The 16356-nt window shown below is 33.2% G+C and overlaps 1 long non-coding RNA gene across 1 annotated transcript in view; it reads right to left on the bottom strand.

The window, feature by feature from the left end:
- Positions 1-2023: 2023 nt before the first annotated feature.
- Positions 2024-16356, bottom strand: part of LOC116567204 — a 54137-nt gene continuing 39804 nt past the window's right edge. Inside the window, exons 2-3 of the long non-coding RNA XR_004276149.1 lie at positions 3689-3732; positions 2024-2341 (exon numbers count right to left, since the gene is read on the bottom strand). This is a non-coding gene — a long non-coding RNA (uncharacterized LOC116567204). The remainder of the gene's footprint in view (positions 2342-3688; positions 3733-16356) is intronic.

Genomic DNA, 16356 nt, shown 5'->3' on the forward strand with positions numbered 1-16356 from the left:
GGAAAGGAATCAATTTAAGGAGAAGATTGGAATGACAACCCTAGGGAGAGATAGGATTCAGGAAATTAAAAATCACATTCCTTAACGCTTAGTTCTATCTGAAGTGCACAGAAAACAAACTGTCTTTAATAACTCTATTTGAAAGCAAAACATGACTTTACTTGAATTCCATTGGGAGAAAAGATGACTAGAGGTTACTTACAGTCTTTACAAACCTTACTTTATGTGAATATTAATACATTTGCAGCAGAAATGTTAATATGCAGTGCTATGGAGTGCTCACCAAACCCCGTATAGGTCTTACATAAAATACAATATGTGGGCAATTTCACATTTCTGTAATATCCAGATTTTGAATTCTGAAATATACTTACCACCAAGTGTGTGGAATAGAGATTGTGGAACTCTTTTAAGAAACACCCTTTCAGACTGGAAGAGATTATGCTGAGTGAAAATAAGTAAAGCAGAGAGAGTCGATTATCATATGATTTCACTTACTTGTGGAGCATAAGGAATAACATGGAGGACATTGGGAGATGGGAGGAAATGAGTTGGGGGAAACTGGAGGGGGAAACAAACCATAAGAGGCTGTGGACTCTGAGAAACAAACAGGGTTTTGGAAGGGAGAGGGCTGGGGGTTGGGTGAGCCTGGTGGTGGGTATTATGGAGGGCATGTATTGTATGGAACACTGGGTGTGGTGCATGAATGATGAATATTGGAACACTGAAAAGAAATAAAATAAAATGAAAAAAAAAAAAAGAAACACCCTTTCACATCTGAAGATAGAGAAGGCATTACACAGACTACTAGAAAACTACCTAGGATTTATAAAAGTATACAGAAAATATAACGAGTATAATTGGTGGCATGCATACCCTCTGTTTCCTGAGCAAAAAGAGTTATGACAGTTTATGGATCTAGGATTCTAAAGGATAGGAAAAAGCTATGATAAACTATGTAAAAGAAGAATTAGTTCAGACTAACAATTTAGTCTAGGCCTAATATGAATTTTGGTTCCTTAGGAAAATTATCTCTTGAATAGGATTACCTAATTAAAATTAAGACCACCTCCAAAGAGACCACAGGAGCTGTTAGAGATCTTATAGTAAAAGTCCAAGAGTATATTTTGTAAATTTATTTTTTTCTGGCTCAATCTCATTTTTTCCTCTTATTTTCTTTCCCATATATTTTATTTTTATTTTATCTTACTGTATTTCATCAAATCTTTTCAGTCCTATAAGAAATGGTATTTAACGGGTGCCTGGGTGGCTCAGTGGGTTAAGCCGCTGCCTTCGGCTCAGGTCATGATCTCAGGGTCCTGGGATCGAGTCCCACGTCAGGCTCTCTGCTCGGCGGGGAGCCTGCTTCCTCCTCTCTCTCTGCCTGCCTGCCTCTCTGCCTACTTGTGATCTCTGTCAAATAAATAAATAAAATCTTTAAAAAAAAAAAAAAAAAAAGAAATGGTATTTAAGCAAATAGAAATAAATATACATATATCATGATATTAATGTTTCTAAGGAGTAGTTTCTTTCTTTCTTTCTTTCTTTCTATCTTTCTTTCTTTCTTTTTAATATTTTATTTATTTGACAGAGAGTGAGAAAGAGAGATCACAAGTAGGTAGAGAGGCAGGCAGAGAGAGAGGGGGAAGCAGCCTCCCTGATGAGCGGAGAGCCCAATGTGGGGCTCGATCCCAGGACTCTGAGATCATGACCTGAGCCGAAGGAAGAGGCTTAACCCACTGAGCCACCCAGGCGACCTCTAAGGAGTACTTTCAATAATATCACTATTCTACTAAAAAATCCTTGACTAGATTCCCATTGCTTATTCAAAATAAAACGTGTTCTGTGCTTCAGTTCTTATATCCATGACCTCCTATATTGTCTTGAGAATGGAATAAACCTTAAATGCTATTTTTAAAGAACACATATCTTTCTGAGAACTTCAATAATGGGTGTTCATTTTTTCCATTTGCAATTGGTATGTAAGAAACTACCCTAAAACTTAGTGACAAGCCAGTGAACTACTATTTATTGTGACAGTATGGATTGGGATTTGGGGCAGTACTTTTCCAGGTGGTTATTCTATGAAACCAGTTGGGAAATTTATTCAGCTGCATTCTGCTGGCAACTGGGTTAGGCTGGACGGTCCAGGAAGGCTTCACTCAGTATTTGGGTGATTCTGTATTCCTCCCCATGGCCATCTTCTTTCCTTGTATCATTTTCTCCAAAGCTTTTTTTTGTTGTCTCTCTCTTTCCCCTGCAGAATATCCTGAATTTGCTTACAGCATGGTTGTTGGTTTTACAAAATAGGAGAAATGGAAGCTGACAGTCTTCTTTAGGCCTAGATTTGGAAGATACAGAACAGCACTTGCGCTGCATTCTGTTGCTTAATGCAAGTCAAAATGCATGTACTGTGAAGGGACAGATTGTTAATGACTCTATTTAGTGGCTATCTGTTATTCAAAAATACTTATTCACATATTCAATATGTTAGGCAAGACACTAAATATTGCTGATATGGGTACTGCAGACACCCTTTTATTCCAAACAATCTATTTACATTTTTAATATGTCAGACATAAGCCTTTTTTCATTGAACTACATGTCTAAAGACAAATACTAATCGAATAATATATTTAAAATCTGAATCTAAATTGTTATATTAATAATAAAAAATTCAAGGAGCTTTTTGCATCATCATTTAATTTGGAGGTGTTAATGAATAATTTCTGGGCTGGTAATGAAGACTGAATACAAGTAACTGGATGACGTGGTAGAAAGAGCTTGGTAGAATTTCAAGCAGAAGTAAAATGTGACAACACAGGTATGATAATATAGCAACATTGATGTTAGCTAGTGCTATTAGATTAGAGAGATTAAGAGAAATACTGGCTTGAAATGAGGTTAAACAGAGAAGCTGGAACAGAGTTCTGGGTCTTGCAAACTATAGTAGGAGTCTTTGTCTTTATCCTTACAGTAATGAGCTTTTATTGGTAAGGACTGATATGATTGTCTTTATTTACATTTAAAGTTTACACTGGCTGCAAGGTATGCAATGGATTGGGGAAAAGACATGTACATAGGGAAGAACATTTATTTGAATGACCAGCAGTAATTGAGGCAAGAGATGCTGGTAGTTTTGTCTTGGTAGTTGGAGTTGGGGTTCTTAGATGAGAGTTTTTTGTTTTTTGTTTTTTGTTTGTTTTGTTTTTGTTTTGTTCTTAAGTTAAATCAACAGAACTTGGTAAACTATTGGACAGAGGAATTAGTGAAAGTGATGTATCAGGGATATAGCTTTTTCAGAGTCTGAAATTCTCTTTCCAATTGTCTGGCTTGAGAAGGTAAGTGAATTTTGGAAATGTGATTCTTAAATGCCTTTGACATTTCCAAGTTGAAATGTTAAGTATGGTCTTGGATATATATGAGATATATGAGGTGGACATTTTTCTCCTTTGAATATTATTTTTTTAATAGTTTATTTTATAAATTTAGTTCAGGATATGTTATTTTATCTATGTGGGTACTTATATCAGTTAGTTACACCTTAACATATTACATTTTTCAAAGTACATTTTAAATTGAATTAGCACAGTTTCTAAGTATTATTTACAGTTTTAGCTTTCTCCTGAAATTAGGTCATATATATTAGATTGATCTATTTCAATATAGTATTTCTTCAGAATCATACCCTGCAACTTTCTCAGAGTCTGGCATTTTCTTTTCTCCTTCTTCCTACAGAAATAAAAACATACTTAGAAGTTATACTCATATGATAATGAACTTAATTAATATGTTATCTACTCTAAGAATACAAAAGAAACATTTGAAACAAGGTAGAAAAGAGAAACTCCTTTTTCTCTTCTTTGAAGAAAGTAACTCTAAGTATGGCATTTCAAAATCTATTAGCTGTAGCTTAGTACTATTTCGTCTTAAAACATCACACTTCTCAGCTAACAGTCTCTAATGTGTGCATTTAAAGTCCGGATTTACTTTAACAGTAGCAAGCAAGGATATTTTTCTATGCTCTAGTAGGACAGATGCGTTTTGTTCCTTATATTAACTTAAAGGTTCAAGGAAGTATTTCTTAAATATCATGTGAGAGTACTTCCCAATTTGACTGTTCTGGTTTACACATGTATCAGTATACTTCTAACTATTCTTTTATTCTCAACATCATCCCTGTTTGGATAATAAAGTACATGATCAGGTTATGCAAACATTATGAATTATCTTATTTGCTGATATTTGTGACCCTTCTGAAGACTGTCTGTTTTTTGTTTCATTTTCATTTTAAGCCCATCTTAAAACTATACATTTCCTTGGATTATACAATAATGTAAGACATTCTATATTTTTGTTAAATGCTATAATGTACTCACCTACTTTAATTAATTTACATCCTTAAATCTTTTTTTTTTTTTTTTTTTTTTTTTTAGAATTTACTGAGGTATAATTGACATATAGTATTCTATTACTTTCAGGTACACAACATAATGATTCAACATTTGTATACATTGTGGAATGGTCACCACAATAAGTTTAGTTGCAATCTGTCACCTGACAGAGTTAACACAATTTCATTCAAGACTGTATTTCTCATGCCGTACCTTATGGGACTTACAACTTATTTATTTTATAGCTGGAAACATGGACTTAACCCCTTTCACCCATTTTGCCCTCCCATCCCCCAAACTCTCTCCTGTCTGGCAAACCAGTCTTTTCTCTGGATCTATGAGTCTGGGGTTTTTGTTTGTTTGTTTGCTTGTTTTGTTTTGTTTTAGATTCCTCATGTAAGTGAAATCATGCTGTATTTGTCTTTGTCTCACTTACTTCCTTTAGCATAATACCTTTAGGGTCCATCCATGTTATCATAAATGGCAAGATTTTATTCCTATTTATGGATGAATGGATACCACATCTTCTTTATCCATTCTTACGTTGATGGACACTTAGGTTGTTTTCATATCTTAGTTATAGTAAAGAATGCTGCAGTTAACATAGAGATGCATCTATCTATTCATTTTTTATTATTTGTATGGAGGTATAATTAACATACAGTTTATATTATTTTAGTTGTACAATATGATTCAATAATTCTATGCATCGCTCAGTGTCATTATGACAAGTGAACTCTTAATTCCCTTTACTATTTCACCCCTCCCCTTTAGCAACCCCCAGTTTTTACTCTTATTTAAAAGTTTTTTTTACGTTTGTCTCTTTGTTCTTTGTTCATTTGTTTTGTTTGTTAAATTCCACATATGAGTGAAGTAATTTTGTGTTTGTCTTTCTCTGTCTCATTTATTTCACTGAGCATCGTACCGTCTAGGTTCATCCATGTTGTTGCAAATGGCAAAAATCTCATTCTTTTTGAGTAATATGCCATTACATACATATCTACACACACATACATACACACACACACACACACATACACACACACACACCACATCTTCCTTATCCATTCATCTATTGATGGAAACTTGGGTTGTGTCAATATCTTGGCTATTGCAAACAATGCTGCAGTAAACATAAGGGTACATAAAATCTTTCAAATTAGTGTTTTTATTTTTTTGGGGGGGGGTAAATAACCAGCCGTGGAATTACTGGATCATATTTCTTTTTTATATTTTTAATATTTTGAGAAACCTCCATACTGTTTTCCAGTGACTGTAGCAATTTACATTTCCCACCACCAGTGTATAAGCATTCCTCTTTCTTTTTTTTTTTTTTTTTTAATTTTATTTTTAATTTTTTTTTTTAATTTTATTTCCAGCATAACAGTATTCATTATTTTTGCACCACACCCCGTGCTCCATGCAATCCGTGCCCTCTATAATACCCACCACCTGGTACCCCAACCTCCCACCCCCCGTCCCTTCAAAACCCTCAGATTGTTTTTCAGAGTCCATAGTCTCTCATGGTTCACCTCCCCTTCCAATTTCCCCCAACTCCCTTCTCCACTCTAAGTCCCCATGTCCTCCATGCTATTTGTTATGCTCCACAAATAAGTGAAACCATATGATAATTGACTCTCTCTGCTTGACTTATTTCACTCAGCATAATCTCTTCTTTATATCCTCACCAGCAACTTGTTTTCTGTTTTTTGTTTTTCTTTTTGACAATAGCCATTCTAATATGTGTGAGGTGATACCTCATTGTGGTTTTTATTTGCATTTTCCTGATGGTTGGTGATGTTGAGCATCTTTTCCTATGTCTCTTGGCTGTCTGTATATCCTCCCTGGAAGAATGTCTGTTCAGGTTCTCTGCTCCCTTCTTAATTGGATTGTTCATGGGTTTTCTTTGTTCATTTGTTTGTTATTGAGTTGCATGAGTTTTTTGTTTGTTTGTTTTATTTTTTTCTTTGCTTTTTTTAAAGATTTTTATTTATTTATTTGACAACAGAGATTGCAAGTAGGCAGAGAGAGAGAAAGGGGAAAGCAGGCTTCTTGCCAAGCAGAGAGCCCGATGCATGATCCCCGGACCCTGGTATCATGACTTGAGCTGAAGACAGAGGCTTTAACCCACTGAAACACCCAGGTGCCCCAAGTTGCATGAGTTTTTTATATGTTTTGCGTATTAACATCTTATTAAATATGTGATTTACAAAAGTTTCTCATTTAGTAGGTTGCCTTTTCATTTTATTGATAGTTTCCTTTACTGTATGGAAGCTTTTTAGTTTGTAGTAGTCCCATTTGTTTATTTTTGCCTTTTGGAGTTAGGTTAAAAAAATTGCTAAATCAAATGTAAATTTACTTACCACCTTTGCTTTCTTTTGGGAATTTTATGGTTTCAAGTCTTACATTCAAGTTTTTAATCCATTTTGAGTTAACTTTTGTACATCATACAAGATAGTGGTCCAGTTTTATTCTTTTGCATGTAGCTATCCAGTTTTCCCAGCACCATTCATTGAAGAGACTGTTCCAGTTGCATGTTTTTCCTCCTTTGTTGTAAGTGAAATGACCATGTATGCATTGGTATATTTCTGGGCTGTCTATTGTGTTCCTTTATATTTGCCTCTTAAATTATTATATTTTAAAATTTGCCTTATAGTATTATATTTTTAAATTGTGCCTTACTCTTTTTTTTTTCCCCCCCTCTCCATCACTGGAGTAACATTACGTTCATTCAGCTTTTTTCTCCTCTCACTATGTACTTTTTCCTCTCTGGACCTTCTCTAATACTCATTCTTAAAAAAAAAAAAAAAAATGTGATGACCAAAAGTGCTTGGAGTATTCAAGGACAGGTGCATTAAGGTTTTCTACTAGAGTAGGATAATATGGGCTTTTGGGTTTGCTTTTGCTTTTATGTTTGCTGGCTTCCAAGACCTGTCCTGAGGGTGTTAAGTATTGTGTTGGCTTCATTGTCTGCTGTAGCACTTTGGCTTGATCTTCCCAGGGATGAAGCTCCAGCTTCCCACATTGATACTCATCATGGTGTCTTAAGGGTGCCACAAATGTCTTCAGCTGCTGTTAAAAATTGGCAGTTCAGATATCTCCTTCGCCATTGCCTGAGTTAAGCCCACTATGACACCAGAAATATGAATGAATGATGATGGCATATTTCCTTCAGAAGCCACTACCTTTGTTCTAGACATTAGTATTTTGGAACCTGACATTTTCTATCCTTCACAATTACAGTGTCCAGATAAAATGTTGTTTTTTTATCTATTATCTATCTATATAAGGAACAATGTTTCTAAAATCATGGAGTAAAACATTTTTAGATTTCATCCATATAAATCAAATAAATCTTTCAGATGTTTCCTACAAAAAACTGAATAGTTTATATTTTATTCATATTTAAGGTATACTTCTTCAAAGCATTATATTCTTAAGACAAAGACATTGAAGAAATGGTTTCCAGAGCTCATATTCACTATCTCACTTCTTTATTTTTTTTTTAAGATTTTATTTATTTACTTGACAAAGAAAGATCACAAGTAGGCAGAGAGGCAGAGAGAGAGGGGGAAGTAGGCTCCCCGCCAAGCAGAAAGCCCGATGCGGGGCTCAATCCCAGGACCCTGAGATCATGACCTGAGCCAAAGGCAGAGGCTTTAACCCACTGAGCCACCCAGGTGCCCCCACTATTTCACTTCTTAGGCAAAAATTCTTATAGTTTGGAGGTACATTATGAGTACTCCTCCCCTCTTAATAATGGGAGGTTTTAAAGTTCTGTTTAAGGAATAGTATTTTACAGGCTGAAATCTCAAAGGAGAACAACAATCTGGAGTTATTTTCTCTTAAAAGATAGGGAGAAAATCCATTCTATATGCTTTTCGTTACTAAGTCAATTTTCCATCCAGCTTTAGGAAAGTGATTTGCACAATCAACTGAGAATGAAGACACTAGCATTTATCTCTCTTATGTAAGACTTTTCATAAGCTAAGCAAGTCTCTTGAGGAGTAGTAGCATTTCATTTTAATCTCATGGCACAGAAACAATACCTCAGGTAAATACAGAGAGAAAAATAAAGCATGGATAAATGAAAATAATGTATTTATAGAGTGGATTGTCTACTCATAGAAATGTATAAAAATATAACCAGAAAAATGCTTAGTAGTGATCATCATTTTTTTTTTTTTAATGGTTTAGGTGAGAGACATTGTAAGAGGGATTTTAAAGCAAGGGGTTCAGAAACTCTTAAGGTATAAACTCTCTTCTGATCCTGTTTACAGAAGAATTGAGCAGTTTGATAATCTGTTAAATGATGTTTTGGGGGGACTGTGTTCTCTGGAGGAGAAGGTAGACTGTCAGAGAGTAAGAAATTTCTTCTTGTCCAGCTTTTCCCATTTTATAGATGGGAATACTGAATACCAAAGGGAATGTTCTAAAGTGCTCCAGAGGGTAAATGGGGTGACTTGCCCAAGGACATACAGGGATTTGGTGACAGGACCCAGACAAATGCTCAGGTTTCGATCCTGCTGTAGGTTGTTTCTGTGGCTGTCTCTGGATCCTGGCATTTGGGAGCTCATCTGCTTAGCATGCCTTGGCTATGCTGCCCAGGATGTGCAGTTCCTTTAGGCATCTCAGAATATTCCTCCAACTCTGCTTAGAGGAGAGGGAGATGTGAGATGCCAGGACACAGCCTGTACATTCCACCCCAGCTACAGAGGGCCTGTGATAAGGAAGCTAGGATAGTATCCTGCAGTGAATGAGAAGGGTCTCTGCCCTTAGAGGAGAGAAGTTTTATAGACTAGTGGGGGAGAGAGGCAAAGGAAGAGAAACATTACTTAAGTGTTGAACTTATATTATCTTTATTTTACATATGAAAAACATTTCACAAAACAAAACAAAATAAAAGAACAACTTGCCTAGGATCACAAAATTTTTAAGCCAGTATTGAGCCGCAGCACACAGAGTCCAGACCTTTCTGTTCTAGCAGTATATGAGAAGGTACTCCCAAGCAAATTAAGATGGAAATGTTCAAGGAGAAATACAAATATCCAAAAGAAATATACTTTAGGAAATACAAATTGTATTCATTAGTGTTGGATGATGATAAATCCTTACATTTTCCCCATAGTGGTCATAGGTCATTTGATAGGTGTTGTAGAATTAGACAAAGCTTAAAATTATGAACTTTACTTCATATAGATGAGTCAGGAGATAACATTTTCTAAAGGAAAGAAATGCAAGAAACTATAATGTTTTTAAAAGCCTCTTTGGATTATGGTATGATTTTACTTATTGTAAAAACAAAATACAAAAATAAAAAAAAAGATAAATTTTTTTTTTGTTTTATAATATCAATTTTGGGCTAGAAAACAGGATGATATTTACTTATTTGTATTTTAAAGATTTCAAATATTCAGGAATCTATATTTTATGATTTGAGCCACTTGATTCTCTTAGGTATTTAGTAAATATGATATATCTATATCTCATATGTAATATGAGATATATAAAATATGATATATATAATATGATATATATACAACACTAAAATATCTTCATATAATATATATATGAAGATATATATGAAGATATCTTAGTGTTTATATGAAGATATATGAATATATATATGAAGATATTTTAGTGTTTTATTGATATTCATAGTATAAAAGGGGGAGGATGATGAACTTTAGAAAACCAATCAGATATTTTTGCTGTTTCCTGAAAATCAGTCAAGCAGAGAAGCTTTTGCATAGTTGAAGGTTTTTTCTATATCCATTTCTCAAACAGGCATGCTAATGCTATAGGTTCATCTGAACAAAAGAGGTTTGTTTGACCAATGAACATCTTAAAACATACCATGATAGAAATTATAAGAATTAACTGAGAGAAACTTCTGTGAAATTTTAAAAATTATAAATATGTTATTTAATTAGTAAATGGGAAAGAAAATACATGTTACAGCCATACCATACAGGTAACCAGAAGATAATGTTCCGTATTTCCTGCCAGAATTAAGTATGTTTACTTATTAAATAAATTATATAAACCACTTCCCTTTTTCCAAGATATGGTAATATGTTTTCTTTAAGCATACTTTTACATGAAGCAGTTTTCCATGTCTATCAAATACTTTTTAATATATAAAAGTCAAAGATCATAATTTTACTTGGTTTTTTTTTGTTTGTTTGTTTGTTTCAGTAAGGAAAGGCTCCTCACCCCCACCATCTCCCATATAAAGAAGCATTTCTTCAGAAATTCCCTATTTAGGTCCTTAGCTTTTTTTTTGTTTGTTTTCTTTTTTTCCCAATCTTACCTATCTTTATCTTATATGTTGCGGTTATTTTATTTCTTTCCAGTTTTGTTATCCTTTCATTTTTGACATACATATGTTTCAAAAATTACGTAATTAGTTTTATTACATTATGTCTGTCATTTTCTGTTGTCTTTCACTTACAATGAAGTCCCTTATGTTGAAATTAGATATGCACCCACACTTACTTTTAATGTTGAAGGTTTTTAAATGTTTGTTTCTTTGAGCAAAATAGAATTTATTTTTGTTTGTCTGTGAGACAAGAAATTTAAGCGTTTTTTTCCTAAATACTTTGCTAGCATTAGCTATATTTATAATTTACCTTTTCTGTAAAAGTGTGTCATGGCATCTTCTACAAGTATAAAATTCCTATATATACCAGCTGTGTTACTGGGCTATCTATTCTATTTAGTGAATCTTGCTGTCTCTGCTTTGCAGACGCCAGAATTTTAATTACTGTATTATCATTTATATTATAATAAATTAATTTACTACTAATAATTATTTCTAGTTACAGTTATGCCTCTGTTACTCTTACTTACTGATTTCACTGTTTATTACACTCTGTGATCTGCAAGATGAAACTGTTTTTTGTCTTTTTTTTTTTTTTCACATTTTGCCTTGTTTAGATGGTTTGGAGAAGCATCATTAGGAAAAATACATCAGTCAGGTTAAGTTGGGTTATACTGAAATACTGGCAAAAGAAAAAAAAAAATCTTCATGAGTGTAAGAAGGGTTTATATTTCAGTCATATTCCTTGTCCTTTGCAAATTAGTGGGTTGAGTTGGAGACAAGCTTGTCTGATAGTAATTAACAAGGGTCTGGGCTGCCAAAGACCCCCATCTTGATGTATGTGCCCACAAGAGACAACAGATACAGGAGACCTATGGACTTTTTCATTCACTCTTAAATCTTCTGTCCAGGAGAGACATACATCCCTTTGATCATGTGTCAAATCAAATTAGTCATATGATTTCACCTACCTTCAAAGAGGGAGGGGAGTATAATCCTGTTGTGTTTGAACAGAAGGAAATCTGAATTATTTTCTGAAAATTTTACCCTTCTGGTCACCAAAGGTAAGACATACTCACTCATAACTTACAAGAAAAAGACACAAAAGTGCTATGGTGAGTGTGTGAAATGTGTAAGCCTGATGATACACAGACCTGTACCCTGGGGCAAATAATACATTATATGTAAATAAAAATAATGATATGTCTTTAAAAAAGCATTAATAGCAAAAAGTTGGCATAAGATGTCTCAAAAATAAAAATGAGGATGGGAGAAAAAAAAGAAAACACAGCTTTATGTTGTGGTCTGGGTGTGTACTTAGGTTTCATCATTCAGGTTTCATCATCAGCAGGTGATGTCAGCAGGTGGTCTATAGTGTATCTAAAATGTGTTTCTCTTGACTCAGAAATTTAAGATAAAAAAACAAACTACGTTTCTAGCCATCCAATATATAATCAGTACAACGGTGGAATAAGGGCAGGCTAACTAAAATATGTATTTCCATTCAGAAATAATTAATGGTTATAATGTAAAACACTCAGAAGTCATATGTGTATATATGCATGTATGTGTGTGCATATACTTAACAATCAAATATATATATTTATTCCTAGCAGACATTATATCACATAACAACATAATTGTCCACATATGTAATTGAGTGACCATCTTCAAATTCTGGAAGAATTGAAACTGCATTTGAGCTCCAGACTCTGATAAAATTATTTATGCCATTAAGGATGCAACTTTTACTTTTTTGATTATTTATCAGATTATTTTTTCTTTATAGGAATCATATGCAATTATGGAGTTAGTGATGGAAATATTATCAGTGATGGAAATATTGCTATTAGAGTATTAGAGATGTGTGTCATATGCTCTCTCCCTTCTGTCCCCATTTTCCCCCTATTTCTCCCCTATTTCTGCCATTTATACTGTTAATTTTATTCACTGCCAATCATCTCCTAATTACCCTGGACACAGTTGATTTGATATGATGCTGTGTCAATCATATAAAAGCTAATAGAAATCTAAATGTGGACCAGAAGAGATTTCATTTTGTGTTTGGTCACAACATTTTAAGAGTATATGATAGTCACTGCATGGAAATTTACAAAAAAAAAATGCAGGGGAATTTTAAAAAGCCTATAAGTTTGAATTTCTCAGATTTTCATGACATTTCATATTAATAGAGGCTTGTCACTCCCAGAATCTATTAATTGCATCTGAGGAATGTGTGTTTCATTGACAAGTCTTTCAGCTGAGAATAACATCCTATATTGTCAAATAATCAGTTATGATGTTTGGTGGTTCATTCATCAAAGAAGAGTTGGAGTAGTGGAGCAGAGAACTTTGGTAATATAAGATCTACACAGCACTTTAGAATAGCTAGGTGTTGCCTTTACCCAGATTGACTTCCTTCCAATCACTGTGGGCCATGTATATGATTTTTTTTTTATTCTTATTTTTGAAGACAAATCATTAGTTCTCAAAGAAAATAGAGAATGAAAAATTAGAAAGTAACATTTTTTGAAAAGTTTTATAACTTCTAAGCCTATGTCGCTTCAGCGGATGTTAACTTTCATCTTCTTACTGAGAGCACTTATAAGTTCTTTCCTTTATTCTATCCTTTTAAGTTGTGTGTTTATCTAATGCTTGTGGTAGTTATCATCATAGATTTCTCCTGAACTACCAGTTCAAGTTCTAAGGACTTAATAAGATCATTAACTTAAAATTTATTAGTGTGCACATATTTATGATGAAGAGATAAAGAAAATGTTGTATATATATGGAATAGAATATTACTCAACCGTAAAGAACAAAACCTTGCCATTTGCAGCAACATGGATGAAGCTAGAGAGTATTATGCTAAATGAAGTATGTCAGTCAGAGAAAAACAAATAGCGTGTGATTTCACCCATATGTGGAATTTAAGAAACAAGACAAATGAACAAAGGGGAAAAAAAGAGAGAGAGAGAAGCAAATTCAGGAAACAGACCCTTAACTGTAGAAAACAAGTGGGTAAGGGTATGTGTTAAATAGGTGTTGGGGATTAAGGACAACACTTGTGATGAGCGCTGGGTTTTGTATGGAAATGATGAGTCACTGTATTGTAAACCTGAAACTATTATTATACTGTAAGTTAACAAACTAGAATTTAAATAAAAACTTAAAAAATGTTAGCAACAAAATTTCAGATGTTCATCATAATAGTTTTGGTTCATATTCGATTCATATTGCTTCTTTTAAATTATTCTATTAAATTATCAAATATTATATTTATTATTTGTCACATATAAATTTTAAAGCTTTATTTGATAAATAATAAATTAAAAATATGTAAAGCATACATTTGGTGAGTTCTGATATATAATTAAACCTGTGAAACCATTGCTGTGGTTAAAGTACTGTTTTGGAAATCTCGCTAAAAGACATCCTGTAATGCAAACAGTAACAGTTAAGCCTTAAAGAAATTAAAATTCCTAGTAGGGCTTGTCATCATATGTTCAGTTAATTTTTTTAGGAATTTCAGATAATCTGATTGGTGAATACTGCATGATTTAAGAGTGCACTACCCTGGGCGCCTGGGTGGCTCAGTGGTTTAGGCCTCTGCCTTTGGCTCGGGTCATGATCTCAGGGTCCTGGGATCGAGCCCCACATCGGGCTCTCTGCTCAGCGGGGAGCCTGCTTCCCCCTCTCTCTCTGCCTGCCTCTCTGCCTACTTGTGATTTCTGTCTATCAAATAAATAAATAAAAATCTTAAAAAAAAAAAAAAAAAAAAAAAAAAAAAAAAAAGAGTGCACTACCCTGGCTTGGTGAATGTAATTTCTCTGTAATTATAGTCTACCAATTACAAAATTACAAAATTGTGTGGATAAGAAAAATCATAAAAACTTGGTTTAGGTCATTTAAATGATCAGCTCCAACTCAAACATTACTTCTTCTTTCTAGTCAACAAAACGATTCATGATAATCTTATCCTTAAGTTGATTATGGTAAAGTTGTAAACACCTAGCATTTCATGAAAATAAAATAAAACTTTAATGAAATCTAAAAAAAATTATAAAACAGGCAGATTTATTTCATGACTTATATAATAGAGATATTAAAAACTTCTCAAAGCATACAAAACATTTAATTTCATCAACTAAAATTTCAGTTTTAATTTTGAAATGGCAACATAATAGATATTTGAATACAGACTGATTGAAACATCAAGAGTAATAGTAGCCCTTAAAAAAATGATGGGTATTTTGAATATATGAAACCTGAAATGATATAGATAGCAGCTGAAAATCCTCCAGTTCAAGAGAAACCAATTAGGGGCACCTGGGTGGCTCAGTGGGTTAAGCCGCTGCCTTCGGCTCAGATCATGATCTCAGGGTCCTGGGATCGAGCCCCGCATCAGGCTCTCTGCTCAGCGGGGAGCCTGCTTCCCTCTCTCTCTCTCTCTGCCTGCCTCTCTGCCTACTTGTGATCTCTGTCTGTCAAATAAATAAATAAAATCTTAAAAAAAAAAAAGAGAAACCAATTAAAATAAATAAATTAATTAATGGGACTATGACCTGAATTTGAAAACAAATAAATTCCTGCTGCTACAGTAATCTCTTTCAGTGAACTCATTCCTTACTATTTATTTTTTAGTAACACAGGTAAGATATGAACATATTATCACTACAAAATAAATACATTACATTTATAAAGCCGAAGTTTTCTGTATCTGCAGATCTTAGTACTGTACAAACGACTGTCACTACCATTCACATACCTATTAGTATATACATGGTAACTATTATGCAATAATTAGTATACAGTTATATATTATAATAATCATATGACTATGGTGTATCAATATAATATAATTATGTTAATTTATATTGATATATTTATATGTGCATAAGCATAGACGTGTGTATTCATTAGTAGGACTGATTAGATATATAAAAACATAAAATGTGGAATAATATGTAGTTATTAAAGTGAGTAAGGTAGGTATGTATGAATTATACAAAACATGACAATTCTATATTATTAAGTAAAAAAGAAGAAAGTTTTGCAAAAATTTTAATTTTGTAAAAAATTTTGCATTTTGTAAAACTTTTAAATTTAATGTTTCTGTATTGGCTGTGAATGTGTATATACAGAAAATGTCTAGGAGATGAACATTCAACTGTTAATTATGACTTTTAAATTCTGTCTGGACCATAGTGAGATCTTAATAAGGTTTAGGTATATTTTAGGGAAGGAGGGAGTGGCTGGTTAAGAATGTCTTTATTTCTATATCCTTACCTACTGTATAGTTTTGATTTTTATAACAATCCTATTGCACTTATAATAACCAATAAAATTCAGTTATTTTAAAAATATAAAGAATTACTCATTTCTTTTAAATCAGGATGCATATGTTTAATTTTTATCAACAAAGACGTTTTTTAGACAGAAATTCTTTACATTTGATTTATTCAGATGCATCAATTCCATGTCTTATCATTTTTGTTTTGGGACTTTTGAGTATGTGCACTGTATACTTTTTTTATTGTTTATAAATAAATCATTTTTTCCATGTGGACATAGCTCTTCATGGAAATGTATTCTTTTAAGAAAATATCAAAATATTTAAGTTGAGTTATTTAAAAATCA

The sequence above is a fragment of the Mustela erminea genome, chromosome 1 (genome assembly GCF_009829155.1).
Source record: "Mustela erminea isolate mMusErm1 chromosome 1, mMusErm1.Pri, whole genome shotgun sequence".
Classification (NCBI taxonomy): Eukaryota; Metazoa; Chordata; class Mammalia; order Carnivora; family Mustelidae; genus Mustela; species Mustela erminea.